The sequence below is a fragment of the Eurosta solidaginis genome, chromosome 1 (assembly GCF_040869045.1).
Source record: "Eurosta solidaginis isolate ZX-2024a chromosome 1, ASM4086904v1, whole genome shotgun sequence".
Classification (NCBI taxonomy): Eukaryota; Metazoa; Arthropoda; class Insecta; order Diptera; family Tephritidae; genus Eurosta; species Eurosta solidaginis.
The window spans coordinates 32,544,059-32,559,800 of NC_090319.1; the positions used below are offsets into that span (position 1 = coordinate 32,544,059).

At 38.9% G+C, this 15,742-nt stretch overlaps 1 protein-coding gene across 8 annotated transcripts in view; it reads right to left on the reverse strand.

Annotated features, from left to right (window-relative positions):
* The window catches only part of wrd (well-rounded), a 197,715-nt gene that overhangs the window by 85,903 nt on the left and 96,070 nt on the right, over positions 1–15,742 (reverse strand). The window lies entirely within an intron of this gene.

Below are 15,742 nucleotides of genomic sequence, written 5' to 3' on the forward strand. Positions count from 1 at the left end.
GAAATTACTAGACCTTAGAGAAATGGGTGAACGAGGAAACCGAGAATATAAAAGCAGCGCAAGCTGAGGCATGACTAATCAGTTTTGATTTAAACACGCTATTGGTTGTGAAGTATAATTGTGAAGTACTACTCTCAAAGTAATCTTAATAAAGACCAGTTTGCAATACTTAATATTGGAGTGATTTATTCGACAATTTAGCGATTCGAACGTTATCAGAAGGTTTGCAATAAGTGGAATTTCACTAAATTCGTTACAATATTTATATTGATATTCTGTGCACCACGAATTAACGCAAACATCTACCGGGGAACTTGTCTCTCGAATGGTGCGAGTGCTTTCCATCTTATCCCCTTTCGGGTTAAGGGGCATAGGATATATCCACCCTAAGGCATGGCTATCGTAAAAAGTGATTAAAATCCAATTCCCATAGGAAGAGAAATACAAATAGACTTAGGAAGACGTAAGGAAAGAGTCAAAGAAGAAGACAGCAATAGAAAGAGGAAAAAAAGGATGAAGTTGAAAGGGAAGGTGCAGAGGGGCAAGACGATGAGAAACGTAAGAAAGAAAAACGAATAGAACGTAGGTGGTGATGATGGAGAAGAAGAAATATGTTCAAGGAAGAATATCAGTGATGAAAAGCAAAGAGATAATAGATAATAATAACTATAGGCAAGTAGATGATTGAGCAAGAATGCTGGGCCTTTTAAACATAATGAAGTTTCCTTGCTGCTGTAGTTGTAGCATCGATAAAGACACTCCCTAAAAGTTTTAGGAAGTGTTGTCGAAGTTGATAGTACAATATTATTATTATTCTTAGGCCTCGATGAACTGTGCCTGATCTGTTGTACGTTTCCTTTCAGCTATTTACTGTATGCGAAGGATTTTAATACATTTAAGTGCCTGTTCAAGCATTTTACTTCATATCCCGAAGGTATTAAGAGTCACACCACCTAGATGGGAGAGCCTTTGTTTTGTCAGAGCGAGCCATTTGCAGTGAGAGTTTGTAGGTACTCTCTGCTTAAATTAATGAACAAACAATTTGGCCTGTGTCAACCCAGTCTTGTCTGAACTGCTTTGTTTCCCAATTACTTATGCGTTGCCTTGTGTGTGTCTTTGTGAGTCGACAGAAGGACTCTGGGCCATAGAATGCTGCTTTAGCAACCTGCTTAACTAGGTAGTCTACATGTTCATTACCTTCATATCGGGGCCAGGGAACCCATTCTAACAAAACCTTGCTTTTGGCCCGCAGATCATTTAGGACTTCAATGCACCCATCCACTAGCTTCTAAGTAGTTGTGTAAGAATGTAAGGCATGTAAGGCTGCCTGAGTGTCTGACATAATGAGGATACTCCTCGTGAATAAGCGTCTACGTATCAATTACTGCCTGAAAAATAGTGGAGCAGCATCCCATTTCTTGAAGTTCGGCCTATAGATGCCAGCTCCCTGTTTACCAAAGAGTTCTCTCTACAATGGAGACCTCATAATTTCGTGATATTCTGTGAGTTGGGCCAATGCATCACGTAGTTACTTGCATATGCCCTGTCATGTTTCCGCTCAGAGATATTTTGAAGTATTAGTGCAGCAGGTGTTGCCCCTTTCGCTATTAGAATAGGGAAGGAGATATTCCCACTAAGACACTAAGTACATCAGCAGGGGACGATCTCATCGCATGCGTTATGCCAATACAAACCACTCAACGCAGTTTGCTTAATTTTGTTATTGCTGTAGTTTGCGAGGTCTTCGGACACCAAACTAAGAAAGCTTAGTAATGTCGAGAATATTGTAACGAATTTAGAGAAATTCCGCTTATTTTACACCTTTCTGCTAACGTTCGAATCGCTAAACTATTGAATAAATCACTTCAATATTCTGTATTATAAAATGGTCTTTATTTACTACTTTGAAAGTACTTCACAATAACACTTATACTTCGCAACCAATAGCGTGCTTAAATCAAACTGATTACTGACTACTCAGGTTTCGCTACTTTTATACTCTCTGCTGTCTCGTCCACCCATTTCTACTAAGGTGTAGTAACTTCGAGAAATTCATGTTTGGTTACCAGCCATATATGTACCTGTATATTTGTAGTTTATAGTCTCTCGCATAGCCATATGTGTGTGTATATGTGAGTACTACTTCGGCTGATGGTGAGTATCTCTCTGTTGCCTTGCATATATGTGGGTAAATGATGATTAACGTGTTTATGTAGCTTGCTTTAATGTTGTTGTGCCTTTATTTAATAACCGTAGGGATGTGAGATCAATTAGTGATGCTAATATTCGTCACAATATGAAAAACAATCTATAAAGTGGCTACTCGATTTTTTGTTCAACAAACTTTGTATGAATAATTACAACTTGAGCGATCGACCTCCACAAGGAGCTGATTAAGTACGACCAAGTAAGTACGTAGGTTTATATAGAAACTGTTGTAACAACATCAATAACCTACAACTTGTCGACTTTGTTGCTTGTCAAACGGTAGCCAATGTAAGGGGCGTCCTCTACGGTTGAAGATATTATAGTTATGCAGCTACCTATTACTTACATATACACATATTACTGAAACAAAGCCCAGTTACGCATATTACTCACTGTAACAATGTAGAACTTTTTAATCGAATTAAGACATAATGAAGTAGAATGAACAAAGACGAATTGGAGAATGAAAGGAGAATTTATCATATTTAAAGATATATGTACATGTATAGGAAGTTATACACATTAGAATGTATCGCGAAAATAAATATTAACCCCGGTTGTATATGGGTTAAATCTTTAAAATTTGAAAATATCCCTGTTTTTAAGTGGGCATATCCCTATTGACAAGAATATAAGCTCAATGATCATTCGCCCAAAATTAAGCAAACTGCATGAAATACTTTGTACTGAATACCTTCCTTTCCTGGTCTAATAGAAAAAAGAGGCAACACTCGCTGCACTAAGACTTCAAAATATCTCTAAGCTAAAGACCGGAAACATGACAGGGCATAAGAAAGTAATAATACGCTCAAAATCTCAAGGAAATTGGAGTTTTTCATGGTGGACAGAACTCTTTGGGAAGCCGATGTGAAGTTGGCAAGACAACTTTTACGTGGAAAAAAATTACCTATTGGGTAAATTGCCGTGAATTTGCCGTAATTTATGCGTGAAAGAAAAAAAAAATGCTGCGACAATATTTTAGAAAATATCGAGTGGCACGCCAGCTGCATGTGAAGTTAGCGTGCCACAGCTCCGTCCGACCGCCGCTGAGTTATCTCCTAGGGAGAATCGACAAATATGAAGACGACGGATATGAAGAAATATGATAACACCGCAACGGACTTGCTATAGACCAATAGGGTTGACTCAAGGCCCTTATGGCCATGCTTGGATAGGAAAGGCACCAGCTTCCTTCTCAAACTGAACAAATATGCGGTGAGCGTACTTACGGCTGTCATCACACCAATGCTCCAACGGTGGCGAATACTAACAAGCTCTCTCTGCAGAAGCTGTCAGGATGAGGAGGAAGAGGACTCGATCTACCACTTTCTCTGCCGATGTCCGGCGCTTCAAAGAAGTAGGCTCATATTTCTGGCCTCACGCTTCTTCGACAGCTTGGAAGAGGTTGGGAAGGTGGACATTTTGCTTCTTCTCGGGTTTATAAGGGAAAGCAAGTGGTTCGTTGAGGACCACTAGGAGGTAATGGGGCTAAACGAATTGCCGCCATCCTGTACTTACTGAGGGCACTCACAATGGACAAAAATGTCTCCGAGTGGAAGTGTGGGTAACACCCACTTAACCTAACCAAACCCTCAGAAAACCACCTTAGAGACCAGTTAGGAAAATAATTCTTGCACACGAATTTGCCTTATATTTGCCGTAGATAAAAGGCATATTTAATAAATTCGGCAATTATTTTCCTAACTGGTCTCTAAGGAAGTTTTCGAAAAGTGGCACGCTAACTTCACATGAAGTTGGCGGTGCACCAAAAAAAAAATATTGTGGCGAATGTTCATATCACTATGCTGTTAGTAATTAACCACAACAACAAACTACTATGAAACTAATATAAATACCTATGTGAACTAATTTGGAAAAAAATTTGCGTAAAAACCTTGTATAGCTGAAACTCAACAATATTGAGATTATTTCAAACTGGTAAAATTTATCGAACTACAAAACTGCACACTAGATAAGTTTCCTAAAATTCAAAGAAAAACTTAATGATTTTTAAAAGTTTCTGGCGTTCTCAAATTTTTCGAGAATGGTTTCGAAATTGCTTTACATAGTCTTTGTTATATATAATGCAATGAAGTTCCTTTTTTTTTTTAATTAACGAAAATTAAAAATAAATAAAAACTCATACAATTGCTGCTAGTTTTTTTACTCGCAGGTGTATCTACATGTGCATTAGGGTGGGTCGATTTGTATGGACGAAAGTTAACCGATATCGCGCCATCGATTTTTCGATAGGATTTGGGCTCAGGAAAAAAATTCCACTACGCATACCCAAAAAATTAATTTTCGAGCCTGAGAAATTTTATTTATTTTATTTTTTTGTTTTTTTTTTTTTCAAAAAACTGTTATCGCCAACGTTTTTAGCGGACATTTTTGGGTCGGACAGGGTATACATATGAAAATCTTTTTTAGGTCATAAAAAAAACCTTAAAAATCAAAGTCGAAAAAAGTCAAAAAATGAAATTTCGCATTTATAAAATATATATATATATATATATATATTATTATTATTTTTTTTTTTTTTTTTCAAAAAACTATTATCGCCAACGTTTTTAGCTGACATTTTTGGGTCGGTATACATGAAAATTTTACAATGAAATGAAGATTTGTTTATTAGGTCATGAAGGAAATCTTAAAAATCAAACTCGAAAAAAGTCAAAAAAATTAAATTTCGCAGGCTCGAAAATTATTTTTTTGGGTATGCGTAGTGGAACCGATGGTGCGATGTCGGTTAATAAATCGACCCAGTCTAATGTGCATGGCAGTTTTTTCCAATCATAATTTTCTTTTGACTTTCATGTTTTGTTAGTTTTGTTATCTGTATCTTGTTTCTGCTTCTGTTGTTTGTGTTTGCTTCGGGGGCAATGCCCATATTATTCTGTGAAACTTGTATACAAATTATACAACAACAAAAAGCATTCTTTACGGCTATTTCTTGTTTTGTGTGTTTGAATGGTCGTAATATTCAACGATACATATATACATATGCAGATATATATCATCTTGGATAATTGGATTATAAATAGGTGACAGAGAAGTGTGGGAAACAAAACAATAATAAAGCATAACTAAATAAAGAAGAGCAAAAAAAGAAGCTTAGGCCAAATGGAGGTGTAGGTACATTTGATACCGAAGAAAGGTTTAAACTTTCTTCTTTGAGAAAAAAAAAGACGACTTACGTGGGGATATATGTAAAAAATCTGACTCTTTTAGCGGAATGGTAAATTTTTTTGTATTTTACGATCACTGTAAACAATTATTTCAGAAACGTTTGAAGATTTACTTATACTAGAGTTCGTCCAGTGGTTGAAATTCAAATACTACAGACGTCTCTTTACCTTTGCTTTGTTTCGTTTCACCTCCTTTCCTTCCGCTTCCTTTCCTTTCTTTTTTCTTTTCCCTTATTTTTTTATACATTTCATGAAAATGAAATGGTATATTAACTTTGTCACGAATCTCAAAATTGTAAGGCCTTAAAGGAAAATATATAGACCCACCAATAAGTATACCGAAATGATCAGGATGAAAAGATGAGTTGATTTAGCCATGTCCGCCTGTCTGTTTGTATGTATGCAAACTAGTCCCTCAATTTTTTGAGATATCTTGATACAATTTGGTGAACGGGTATATTTAGGTGTATAATTAGACATTTGTCGGAACCGTCCGGATCGGACCACTATAGCATATATCCCCCATACAACCGATTTTTCAGAAAAGAGATTTTTTGTCAAATCTTCCTCAATTTATCAGATTGAAGCTTCAAACTTCACCATATGCTTTTGTATATTGCACATATTATTGTCTGAAAAAATGGATGAGATCGGTTATATATATAGCATATATCCCCCACAAACCATTGTTCGCTAAGAAAATGTTCGTGATTTCTGCCCCTTTTTAACAGCTAAAAGCTTCAAATTTCACCAAATGCTTACGTAATACGTATATAGCATATATTGTCTGAAAAAATCATAGATCTTACTTACTTACTTAATTGGCGCTTAACCGTCTAAACGGTTATGGCCGTCCAACAAGGCGCGCCAGTCGCTCCTTCGCTCCGCCAACCGGCGCCAATTGGTCACACCAAGGGAGTTTAAATCGTTTTCCACCTGGTCCTTCCAACGGAGTGGGGGCCGCCCTCTACCTCTGCTTCCATAGGCGGGTTCCGATAGAAACACTTTCTTGGCCGGAGCATCATCTTTCATTCGCATAACATGGCCTAGCCAGCGCAGCCGCTGCGTTTTAATTCGCTGGACTATGTTGATGTCTGCGTATAGCTCGTACAGCTCATCATTAAATCTTCTTCGGTACTCGCCATCGCCAACGCGTAGAGGTACATAAATCTTTCGAAGAACTTTTCTCTCGAACACTCCCAAAGCCGCTTCATCTGCTGTTGTCATGGTCCATGCTTCTGCCCCATATAGCAGGACGGGTACGATAAGTGACTTGTAGAGTATGATTTTCGTTCGCCGAGAGAGGACTTTACTTTTCAATTGCCTACCTAGTCCAAAGTAGCATTTATTGGCAAGATTGATTCTTCGCTGGATTTCAGTGCTGATGTTGTTGCTAATGTTGATGCTGGTTCCCAAATAAACGAAGTCTTTTACTATTTCGAAATTATGGCTGCCAACAGTAGCGTGGTTGCCAAGGCGCATATGCGCTGACTCTTTGCTCGATGACAGCAGGTACTTCGTTTTGTCCTCATTCACCATCAAACCCATCTTTACCGCTTCTTTTTCCAGCTTGGAGTAAGCAGAACTAACAGCGCGGGTGTTTAGGCCGATGATATCAATGTCATCAGCATATGCCAGTAATTGCACGCTTTTATAGTATATTGTTCCAGTGCGGTTAAGTTCTGCAGCTAGTATAATTTTCTCCAGCATCAAATTAAAGAAATCGCACGATAGGGGGTCACCCTGTCTGAAACCTCGTTTAGTTTCGAACGGCTCGGAGAGGTCCTTTCCAATTCTGACTGAACTGATGGTGTTGCTCAACGTCATTTTGCACAGCCGTATAAGTTTTGCGGGGAAACCAAATTCAGACATAGCGGCATATAGGCAGCTCCTTTTCGTGCTGTCGAAGGCGGCTTTAAAGTCGACGAAGAGGTGGTGTGTGTCGATTCTCTTTTCACGGGTTTTTTCCAAGATTTGGCGCATTGTGAAAATCTGGTCGATGGTAGATTTACCAGGTCTGAAGCCGCACTGATAAGGTCCAATCAGCCGGTTCACGGTGGGCTTCAATCTTTCGCACAATACACTTGAAAGGACCTTATATGCGATATTAAGAAGGCTGATTCCACGATAGTTGGTGCATTTTGCAGTATCCCCCTTCTTGTGGACTGGGCAAAGAACACTTAGATTCCAACCGTCGGGCATGCTTTCGCCCGCCCATATTTTGCTAAGAAGCTGCTGCATGCGCCTTACCAACTCCTCGCCGCCGAACTTGAATAGCTCCGCAGGAAATCCATCAGCGCCCACGGCCTTGTTGTTTTTCAATCTGGTTATTGCTATTCTAACTTCGTCATAATCGGGCGGGGGGACATATATTCCATCATCATCGATTGCGGGATCGGGTTCTTCATCTCTGCGCGGTGAATTGCTGCCTCCATTTAGGAGAGCAGAGAAGTGTTCCCTCCATAATCTAAGCACTCTCTGGACATCAGTTACAAGGTAGCCGTTTTCATTCCTACAGGAGTTTGCCCCGGTCTTAAAACCTTCCGTCTGTCGCCGTATTTTTTGGTAGAATTTTCGGGCGTTATTCCTGGTGGCTAGCAGCTCAAGCTCCTCGCACTCACGCCTTTCTGCTTCTGCTTTTTTCTTCCTGAAAAGGCGTCTCGCTTCCCTTTTCAACTCACGATAGCGTTCACACACTCCTCTTGTCGCGCTCGCTTTTAACGTAGCCCTGTAGGCAGCGTCCTTTCTTTCGGTTGCAACGCGGCATTCTTCATCATACCAGTTGTTTTTTCGTGGCCGCCGGTAACCAATTTTTTCCTCGGCGGCAGTATGAAGTGCTTTGGAGATATGCTCCCACTGCTCCTGTATTCCTTCAGGATGAGTTGTGCCCTCAGAGAGCAGGTGTGAGAGTCGAGTTGCGAAATCATTGGCAGTCTGTTGTGATTGAAGCTTTTCGACGTCTAGCTTTCCTTGTGTTTTTTGTTCCTTGTTTTTAGCCGCGTTGAGGCGGGTGCGTATTTTGGCTGCAACGAGATAATGGTCCGAATCGATGTTAGGTCCTCGGATCGTTCGCACATCTAAAACACTGGAGGCATGCCGTCCGTCTATCACAACGTGATCGATCTGATTGCGAGTATTTCGATCAGGAGACAGCCATGTAGCTTGATGTATCTTTTTATGCATGAACCTCGTGCTTGATATGACCATGTTTCGAGCACCGGCAAAGTCAATCAGCCTCAGTCAGTTAGGAGAAGTTTCATTGTGTAGGCTGAACTTTCCGACTGTAGGGCCAAAAACACCTTCTTTGCCCACCCTGGCGTTAAAGTCGCCAAGCACGACTTTTATATCATGACGGGGGCAGCGCTCGTATGTGCGTTCTAATTGTTCATAAAAAGTGTCTTTCACCTCATCGTCTTTCTCCTCTGTCGGCGCATGGGCGCAGATGAATGATATATTAAAAACTTTTGCTTTTATTCGAATAGCGGCGAGACGCTCGTCCACAGGCGTGAACGCCAGCACTTGGCGACAAAGTCTCTCTCCCACCACGAATCCGACGCCGAAACTGCGCTTATTCGCATGGCCACTCCAATATATGTCACAATTTTTGATCTTCTTTCTTCCTTGCTTCGTCCAACGCATTTCTTGGATGGCGATGATGTCAGATTTTGCTTTGACGAGGACATCAACCAGCCGGGCATCTGCACCAATCCCATTCAGGGAGCGGACGTTCCAGGTGCATGCCCTCAATTCATTATCCTTCAAACGTTTGCCATGGTCGTCATCAATAGAGAGTGTATTTATCCGAGGCTTGTTGTTATATTTCATTGGAGTATGGTTTTACGTGGCGGGTCCCAAGCCCAGCGCACAACCCGCTCAGCGGGGGTGAAAATATTACTTGGCACGTTTATATAGCGAGCCGCTTGCTCCAAGACAGACGCCCGCTTGCAGCCGCACCTAGAGGTGTACAGACGCTGCCGATGAAATCTCCCCCGGCTAGCCCTTAAACCGATTATGTCAGAGTGGCCTAGCCAGGTTGTCGCCTTCTCACATTAGCTCACCGCTAAACGGGTGTTTAGCGGCTACCCAGAGGATACTTGGCCGCAAGCGACCGGCAGTAGTGAGCTGCTTGAACCGCATGCAAAAGAATCGCACTGGCCATTCCCAGGTGAATGGCGGTCAGAAGCTTTCCCCACTTTCGTGGACTTCTACACACGGCCCCACCCTCCAAATAGATCGGTGGTATATATATTATATACCCCCATACAAACTGTAACTTTTACCACCTTTTTAACGGCTAGAAGCTTCAAATTTCGTCAAATACTAACGTTTACGTCATATATTGTTGAGATAAGTGATTCATGGTCATAGCTATTTCATGCAGACCACAAAAAACTTTGCATCCTCCCACAAAGTGCTCCCTTTATATTAGATCGGTTGAATGTTTGTCCGCTTTTCATACAACTCTTGCAATCGATTTTTAAGTAACTTCTCATTGAGCTACAAACGTGAAACTTTACACATACGTTAGAAAACCGTGACAATGCAACAAAAGGAAAAAAATCCGTTATGTGGCGGAAGGGTCGAAATAATTAGATAAGATTTTGAAAATTTTCAAGCCAGCTTTTCAGTAACTTCTCGATGAGCTAGAGACTTGAAATTTTAAACTTAATTCAGAGGTCGATGACAGCCGATGACACGATACAAAAACATTCGCTAAGGGGCGCACGGTATGAGATATTTAGAAAAATCAACCGGAACGAAGGGAATTTTGGGATTGTTCTTTAAGTTCTCATTGAGCTACAACTGTAAAACTGCACATATTGGATAAGACGCCGAGAAAATTTAAGAAAAGGAGAAAAAACTACGGTAGGTGGCGCACGGATCGAAATATTTAGATAAGAATTTGGAAATTTGGTGTTTTGAGATCGATTTTAAAGTAAATTCTCATTGAGCTACAAACATGAAACCTCCGAGACAGGTTAAGACACCGTAACAAAGGAACAAAAGGAGAAAAAAGTCAGTTAGGTGGCGCACGGATCGAAAAAATTAGATAATTTGGAAATTTGGAACCGGGTTTTAAGTAACTTCTCGATGGGCTAGAGGCTAAAAATTTAGAGCTTAATTCAGAGGTGGATAACAGCCGATGACACAATACAAAAAGTTTCGCTAGGGGGCGCACGGACTGAAATATTTAGAAAAATCAAACGGAACGGAGAGAATTTTGGGATTGATTTTTATGTAAGTTCTCATTGAGCTACAAGCGTAAAACTTAACAGATAAGTTAAGACACCGAGAAAATGTAAGAAAAGGAGAAAATAAAAATAAAACAAAAACATTTTAAGCACTACCTTTATATAAATGGACAAAAATCAGCGAAAAATTTCTCCTTATATAAAGACATATTCTTGCTAAACTTTGATTTTTAAATTTTGACATAGAAATTGCAAAAATATTTATGAGAAGTAAAAATATAAAGGCGGAGCGCGATTGATTGACTAATAATATCTGCTTTCATACCAACTTTCCAAATCAAGTAATGTGCGCTCCACTTTTATATTTATACTTCTCATAAATATTTTTGCAGTTTCGATGTCAAAATTTAAAAATCATAGTTTTGCAAGAATATGTCTATATAAGGAGACATTTTTCGCTGATTTTTGTCCATTTATATAAAGGAAGTGCTTAAAATTTGTTTTATTTTATTTTTTATGTATCTTAAAATCGCTTAGGTATGTACATCTGTTCACTATATGTATATATCATATCTTTTACAGCCGATTATTTAGATATTAAGAATGGGATAAGATTATTGTGCAGCCACGTTCATGAAAGATATGAAGTCTTCGGCAAAGCCGAAGACAGTCCCATCCTTACTTGTTTTCTTTTCCTTACCTTTCTTTTTCTTTATTTTATTTTGTTACGCCAAAAGTCGCCGAACATTCCTCTCAAAATGCTGTCTAGGAATGAATTGAATTTCTTTAATAAATAAGCTAATAAAAGCGGGTCATCATGCTAAGTACGAATAGATCACTGAACTAGGTCAGCCAACACAATTCTGGCACACTTGTAATTGCTTTGTCAAAATTAGGTCGGTTTTCGAATAAAAAGCATTGAGAAGTTGTCGAGCATACATGTACGCATATGTACATATATAAATACATACATGCACATAGCTACGTAATATATATATTGGAGCAGTAACCACATTTTCAAATTCATTCAATTGAACAAAACCCGCAATTCAAGATTATTTTTTAAAATATTCTTTTGTATGACCTCACGCAAACTGGTCCAAGCCCACATTGATTTAACAGCTGCTACCCACGTAATATTTTTGCATGGGATAGATCTAACTTAACTAGGTGTAGTCTACAATAGACTAAATAGTATGTTGTTGTTGTGGTTGTAGCAATAAGGTTTCTCCCCGAAGGCTTTGGTGAGTGTTATCGATGTGGTGGTCCTTTGCCGGCTACAGATCCGGTACGCTCCGGTAACACAGCACCATTAAGGTGCTAGCCCGACCATCTCAGGAACGATTTATATGGCCAAATTAAACCTTCAGGCCATCCCTCCCTCCGGGGCGGGGTTCCAAGAGGAGTTGGGGTGCCAGAGCCTCGTCTGTTAGTGAAACAGGATTCGCCGCGGATAGGTGAGGTTGATAATTCGGTTTGGAGAAGCTATATATTGCGCTGGCAACCTGAAAGGGTTGCGCTACACAGCCCCTTTAATCTGGTATTTTAGTCGCCTCTTACGGCAGGCATACCTACCGTGGGTGTATAAAAGTCTCTTAATAGGCTGCTAGTGCCTCGTTGCTGGGAGTGTAAACAATTTGGACAGTAATTTCCCTGGGCATTCAATCCAGAGTTGTCTTAACTGTTTTCTTTCCCAGTTACCCTAGTGTGTGTAGCACCGTGCTTGGCTAGGTAGTCTGCCTGTTAATTACCTTCATGTCCGTCATGTTTGGAAACCCAACCCACCCATCATTTAGAAGTTCAATGCATTCATCCACTAGCTTAGAATAAACTGTGTAGGATTGCAAGGCACGTTAGGCTGCCTGACATAATGAGGATACTCCTGTATGTATAGTATGTATTCTGTACTGCAAAATTCTATTGCATGGATTTCTGCCTGAAAAATAAGGTTAGCATTCCATTGATGTCGATTTTTTTAAGTTCGGTCCATAGATGCCAGCTCCCGTTTTTCTGTCATCAAATTTTGATCCATCCGTGAACCAGACCTCTGAGTCCGGATCAGTATATAAACTCAGTGTTGTTCCAAAAAGTTATGTCCACACGGAACACCAAAAAATTCTTTAGGGCCATTGCGTTACGTAGTTGCAATATGCGATGGATTTCCCATGAAATTTCTTATTACTTTCATCAGAGATATTTTGTCTTAGAGCAGCAAGTGTTGCCTCTTTCTATTCTAGAATAGGGAAGGAAGGTATTCCCACCTAGGCACAGTGCATCAGCATGCGCGTTCTCTGCGCACCCGCAATGCCAAATACAAACTAGTCGATGCAGCTTGCTTAGTTTTGTTATTGCAGTTCTTAGCGTGGTCCTCGGCCACCACAGTATTAAATGTGCAGTATACAATGAGATCATCTATTACTACGGCCCACAAGAGAGGAGGGAGTACACCATCTTGTGGTCTTAATTAATTCAGTGCTCGCGCCCAGATCAAGACCAAATTTTTCACTCTTTAGCATAGATATCACCCAGCGAATCATCATTGGGTTTATATCCTTCCAATCACAGCTTGTTCGTTAGCATGATGTGTCGTGTTATCGAAAGCCCCAGAGATGTCAATAAGAGTGCTTAGGGCTATATTTTTAGACCCCGAAGGCCTTTAAAATATTTCGTGAGATTATGACTAGCCGCCTCCGTGGATTTTTCAGACTGATAGGCAAATTGAGTACCACACAGGGGGAGTTTGTTTATGTTCACCTCCCTAATATGCAGATTAAAAATTTTCTCCTTACCCTTTAGAAGAAACGAAATGATGCTAATTAATCAAAATAACTCAACAAAGTCCTGTATATCTAAACTTTCGCTGAAATTATCATGTTAACAGTCTGATGAATTTGCAGATGAGATGGCCAGGAAAGCTCTGTGAAGTTGGCACCTACTTGGACGAATAATTTCTCAATAATATCTCATTCGTTTGTCCACCGTTTGTCCATGTTTGTCCACCATTTGTTAAAAAGTTATTTCAAAAAAAAAAAAAAAAATCGTGTGTGAAGTTGGCACCTCCATTTGCGAGTATTTAAAAAAACTAAATGCCATTCGTTTGTCCATCGTTTGTCCACGTTTGTCCAGGAAAAATTTTCGTTTGTCCACCTTTTGTTAAAAAGTTATTTAAAAAAAAAAATCCTGTGTGAACTTGGCACCTCCATTTGCGAGAATTTAAAAAAACCAAATGCCATTCGTTTGTCCATCGTTTGTCCAGGAAAAATTTTCGTTTGTCCACCTTTTGTTAAAAAGTTATAACAAAAACATTTTTTTTTCGAAAAAACCCAAAAAAATTTTGTTTAGCTTTATTGTGCTAAATCGTATGTCCGTCGTTTGCCCATCGTTTGTCCATGTTTGTCCAGGATAAATTTTCGTTTGTCCACCTTTTGTTAAAAAGTTATTTCAAAAAAACAAAAAACGTGTGTGAAGTTGGCACCTCCATTTACGAGTAATTAAAAAAACCAAATGTCATTCATTTGTCCACGTTTGTCCAGGAAAAATTTTCGTTTGTCCACCTTTTGTTAAAAAGTTATAAAAAAAACATTTTTTTTCGAAAAAACCCAAAAAAAATTTTGTTTCGCTTTATTGTGCTAAATCGTATGTCCGTCGTTTGCCCATCGTTTGTCCATGTTTGTCCAGGAGAAATTTTCGTTTGTCCACCTTTTGTTAAAAAGTTATTTCAAAACACACAAAAATCGTGTGTGAAGTTGGCACCTCCATTTACGAGTAATTAAAAAAACCAAATGGCATTCGTTTGTCCATCGTTTGTCCACGTTTGTTCAGGAAAAATTTTCGTTTGTCCACCTTTTGTTAAAATGTTATAACAAAAACATTTTTTTTCGAAAAAACCGAAAAAAATTTTTGTTTCGCTTTATTGTTCTAAATCGTATGTCCGTCGTTTGCCCATCGTTTGTCCATGTTTGTCCAGGAGAAATTTTCGTTTATCCACCTTTTGTTAAAAATTATTTCAAAAAAACAAAAATCGTGTGTTAAGTTGGCACCTCTATTTACGAGTAATTAAAAAAAACCAAATGCCATTCGTTTGTCTATCGTTTGTCCAGGAAAAATTTTCGTTTGTCCACCTTTTGTTAAAAAGTTATAACAAAAACATTTTTTTTCGAAAAAACCCAAAAAAAAATTTGTTTCGCTTTATTGTGCTAAATCGTATGTCCGTCGTTTGCCCATCGTTTGTCCATGTTTGTCCAGGAGAAATTTTCGTTTGTCCACCTTTTGTTAAAAAGTTATTTCAAAAAAACAAAAATCGTGTGTGAAGTTGGCACCTCCATTTACGAGTAAATAAAAAAACCAAATGGCATTCGTTTGTCCATCGTTTGTCCACGTTTGTCCAGGAAAAATTTTCGTTTGTCCACCTTTTGTTAAAAATTTATAACAAAAACATTTTTTTTCGAAAAAACCGAAAAAAATATTTGTTTCGCTTTCTTGTGCTAAATCGTATGTCCGTCGTTTGCCCATCGTTTGTCCATGTTTGTCCAGGAGAAATTTTCGTTTGTCCACCTTTTGTTAAAAAGTTATTTCAAAAAAACAAAAATCGTGTGTGAAATTGGCACCTCCATTTACGAGTAATTAAAAAACCTAAATGCCATTCGTTTGTCCATCTTTTGTTAAAAAGTTATTTCAAAAAAACAAAAATCGTGTGTGAAGTTGGCACCTCCATTTACGAGTAATTAAAAACCCCAAATGCCATTCGATTGTCCATCGTTTGCCCACGTTTGTCCAGGAAAAATTTTCGTTTGTCCACCTTTTGTTAAAAAGTTATAACAAAAATATATTTTTTTTTTTTTTTTAAAACCCAAAAAATATTTTGTTTCGCTTTATTGTACTAAATCGTATGCCCGTCGTTTGCCCATCGTTTGTCCATGTTTGTCCAGGAAAAAATTTCGTTTGCCCATCTTTTGTTAAAAAGTTATTTCAAAAAAACAAAAATCGTGTGTGAAGTTGGCACCTCCATTTACGAGTAATTAAAAAACCCAAATGTCATTCGTTTGTCCATCGTTTGTTAAAAAGTTATTTCAAAAAAACAAAAATCGTGTGTGAAGTTGGCACCTCCATTTACGAATAATTAAAAAACCCAAATGCCATTCGTGTGTCCATCGT